Here is a 4615-nt window from a genome sequence, read left to right as displayed (position 1 = left end):
AAAAAGTCAAAATACAACAAAGATTATTTACAAGAATAAAAACATAAAGTGCATAAGTGATGATAACAGACTAATGGACACTTTGATATAAAAAGTAATAAACTTTGGAAAAAAAAGTCCAACTGCTCAGGACAGACAGCTGCACGAGACTGTCCTCAACTCCCAAAACATGAGGTGTTTTACCCACGAGGACCAGTCAGAGCAGCACAGGTGAGTCTACGTCACTCTGCAGCGCCGCCGTGTGGCCACGACGAGGAACTACACTCAGTTTATTTTATTATTACACCCTCACATCCTCTGTCCTTACACCCTCACATCCTCTGTCCTTACACCCTCACATCCTCTGTCCTTACACCCTCACATCCTCTGTCCTTAGACCCTCACATCTCTGTCCTTACACCCTCACATCCTCTGTCCTTACACCCTCACATCCTCTGTCCTTACACCCTCACATCCTCTGTCCTTACACCCTCACATCCTCTGTCCTTACACCCTCACATCCTCTGTCCTTACACCCTCACATCCCTCTGTCCTTAGACCCTCACATCCTCTGTCCTTAGACCCTCACATCCTCTGTCCTTACACCCTCACATCCTCTGTCCTTACACCCTCACATCCTCTGTCCTTACACCCTCACATCCTCTGTCCTTACCTTACCCTCACATCCTCTGTCCTTACACCCTCACATCCTCTGTCCTTACACCCTCACATCCTCTGTCCTTAGACCCTCACATCCTCTGTCCTTACACCCTCACATCCTCTGTCCTTACACCCTCACATCCTCTGTCCTTACACCCTCACATCCTCTGTCCTTACACCCTCACATCCTCTGTCCTTACACCCTCACATCCTCTGTCCTTACACCCTCACATCCTCTGTCCTTAGACCCTCACATCCTCTGTCCTTACACCCTCACATCCTCTGTCCTTACACCCTCACATCCTCTGTCCTTACACCCTCACATCCTCTGTCCTTACACCCTCACATCCTCTGTCCTTACACCCTCACATCCTCTGTCCTTACACCCTCACATCCTCTGTCCTTAGACCCTCACATCCTCTGTCCTTAGACCCTCACCTCCTCTGTCCTTACACCCTCACATCCTCTGTCCTTACACCCTCACATCCTCTGTCCTTACTGTCCTTACACCCTCACATCCTCTGTCCTTAGCCCCTCACATCCTCTGTCCTTAGACCCTCACATCCTCTGTCCTTAGACCCTCACATCCTCTGTCCTTACACCCTCACATCCTCTGTCCTTAGACCCTCACATCCTCTGTCCTTAGACCCTCACATCCTCTGTCCTTAGACCCTCACATCCTCTGTCCTTACACCCTCACCTTACACCCTCCTCTGTCCTTAGACCCTCACATCCTCTGTCCTTACACCCTCACATCCTCTGTCCTTACACCCTCACATCCTCTGTCCTTAGACCCTCACATCCTCTGTCCTTACACCCTCACATCCTCTGTCCTTACACCCTCACATCCTCTGTCCTTACACCCTCACATCCTCTGTCCTTAGATCCTTCTCCCAGGATGGACAGAATGCAATAGATGTCATGTGTACAGAATGAACAGCATAACAGAGATACAACACATTCAATGTATATGACATAAATGATTCATATAATAAGACTACTTATAATAACAGCAGCAATTATTACAGTAGAATTATAGTTATGAAAATAGGGATAGTAATGTGACTAATAATAATAATGGAAGTAGCAGTGGGTGTCACGACTACGGTCCAGGTACCACAACGATTCATGGAAACCTGCAGAGCGAGAAAGCAAAAGGGCTTCAGGGTGGAAGTAAAGCTGAAATGCTTAATGGTACAGGTAATAGTAATAGTAATGTGAACAACACCGCTGAGTGGAGACAGCTACAGGCCTGACTGTCTCTCAGGAGAACACAGTGAACTCCTGGTTGTAATAAATCTCCTTTTTGGTTTTTCTGTAAATTAAATGTCGAGTACGGAGATAAAAACAAAACATAAAATTGAATTTGACAAAACATAAGCACGTCATGTGAAATAGTACTTTTTACAACCTTGTGCAATATTATATTTCAGTTTAATGTGCAATATTATTTCATTAATCTATGTTCAATACAACTTTATACTACTTTTTTTTAATATCATGCTCAATATTACTTTTTCTATAAAAGTTTCCATTAGTCTGGTGTTATCATCATTTATGCACTTTATATTTTTATTCTTGTAAATAATCTTTGTTGTCGTATTTTACTTTTTCTATTTCATAAGATTGTATTTATTGACCTTACTCTTATTGCTATTTTGCAGTGGTGTCAGTATTATTTATTGTTCACTTAATACTATTGTAATATAATCTATTGTTCATAGATGTTTATATTTTTATTCTGTTTTAATCTTTAATGAAACTCTGGCACAAGAATGTCCTTCTGGATTAATAAAGTTCTATGTTATCTTAAAATGAGAGGAAATATGCATTTTGAAAGACTTATTATTTTAATTAATTAATGTATTTTATACAGTTAATACTATAGTTTCATATCTGGGAAATATGTGTCGTCATTATTCATTTTTTACCTTTTTCAACAGTCAGGTTCATCGTTTCCCCGGTTACCAGTTTTGTGTCAAGCTAATATTAAGCTAGCGTAGCTTTAAGGCCATCCACTTCCTCATCTAACTTTCAACAAAAATGTAATAATCTTGGTTTATTTCACATAATATCAAACTTTCCCTTTCATAAACCACATTTACCCAATTTTACAACTTTAATTAAAAAAAATCCCCAAATTTCTGTATTTTCTGGCAGTTTTATCCACTTAGTGTTTTAGTGACTTAGTGTCAGCAGAAAGTTCTACATTAAACATTCAGTATTTCTGCAAATGAACCTGCTCCTTACTTCTGAAATGAAATCAAGTCACACTCAGGAAACACAGAAAATCAAGGAATAAAAGTTGTATTGTTTCAGCTTCAGGGTTTCATCAACTTCTTCAAACTTCTAACAGAATAAAAGCTGCTGCAAGTTTCAATGTACAACAAAACTGTAGCCGAGAATGAAACACTTTTATTTCACCTCCACTGACCTGAACCTCTTCATGAAGTCATAATATAACTTCATCTAAAATGGTTCACCTGCGGCTACTTTAATACATTTATTCAAGCATTTAAAATACAGTCAAATGTCATTAAAAGCCAGAACGCATTCACAAAATTCCAAATAACGGCATTAAATTGCACGACTTTGAGTATTTCTAGTCTGATTCATTTGGATGAATTCTAATTGATCAAAAGCTCTTTCTACGGTTCTCCTCCTCTGCTGGAGCTCCAGGTGGATTCATGCTTCACCTAAAGCAACCACAAGATGTCAGACTTTCACTATTTCTAATCACAGAGCTGAAGAAATGTTTTTCTAATTCTTTACCATCTACTGGTTCTACAAACTGTACAAACATTTAAACCTGTTATTCTAAATCCAGATCCTCCTCTGCAGCGTTACAACAAAAAACAAAAAGGCTATTTTCAAGAAGCTCAATGGAAATGCAGCAAATATTCCAGTTAGCGCTGAAATGACCTGGATGCCTTTTTCATCTAAGGAGATAAAAAACAATAAATTACTGAGCTAGAAAACCACGTATTTAAAAATGAGCTCAATAGGTTTGGATGTGTACAATCATAACGGTGAGCCAGCTCACCACGTCAGAGGATTTCAATGTTCAGGCCTCGTTTTGAGTCTCACCTCCTCCGATGTTGTGCATCAGCTCAACATCAACAAACGTCCACAAAGAACCGAAGCCGATCCAAAATAAGGCATCAAGACATTAGTACAAAAAATAAAACTGTGACTCTGCTGGCAGAACAGTTTTACAAAGGCTGACAGAGCGACATTTTGTTCTAGAAAACTACAAAAAAGTGTTTTTATTGTAAAGGGTGATGCCTCAGAGACGTCTGTGGCTTCCAGATTCCTTCTCTCTGCAACGAAAACTCCATCAAAAGTGACTTTCCACATAATTCAGAACCGTAATTCTGCAGGAAATCTTCAGTCCGTGTCTCCTGCGTCCCTCACATTCTCAAAAATGCAAATAACATGCAGTGTGAGTGAGAGAAGTGTGTTTTTTTAAAAGGGTTCAAATTGTGAAAGCAGGTGATGCTGTGAGGTATGTGTTCTGCACAGATCAGAGTTTTACTTTAAAGTATTTAGTTGAAGTAACTACATAATAATCTACATTTAAATTTGATGCAATACCTAATATTTGTGCAATTAAAACCATCTGGTTTGCACAAACTAAAAACAGATTAGGCAAATGTCCAAAAACACTAGATCCTACACTTCCCATAATGCAACTCAATAGCGTTTTCATTAGACCCTCCCCCAAAAAACCCACATTGTTTGAACTTGATACCCCCAGTTTGTAGACTTGCTGTTAAAGATTTGCAGTCTAATTTATTAGAGAAAAACTCTGTTCTAACTGGCCAAAAACATTCCTGCTGAAATTCCGACTTTTTTCGAAAGCCTTAAAGCGTTTAATTAACTTTCTTAACGGAGGAAATCACTCCCATCCCTGCAGATATTTAGCAGATCTCCAGAGGAGTTTAGGAGCTGCGGGAGTCGACATCCTGCGTGAGGA

Source organism: Anoplopoma fimbria, chromosome 2 (genome assembly GCF_027596085.1).
Source record: "Anoplopoma fimbria isolate UVic2021 breed Golden Eagle Sablefish chromosome 2, Afim_UVic_2022, whole genome shotgun sequence".
In the NCBI taxonomy this organism is placed as follows: Eukaryota; Metazoa; Chordata; class Actinopteri; order Perciformes; family Anoplopomatidae; genus Anoplopoma; species Anoplopoma fimbria.
This window is presented reverse-complemented; position numbering follows the sequence as displayed.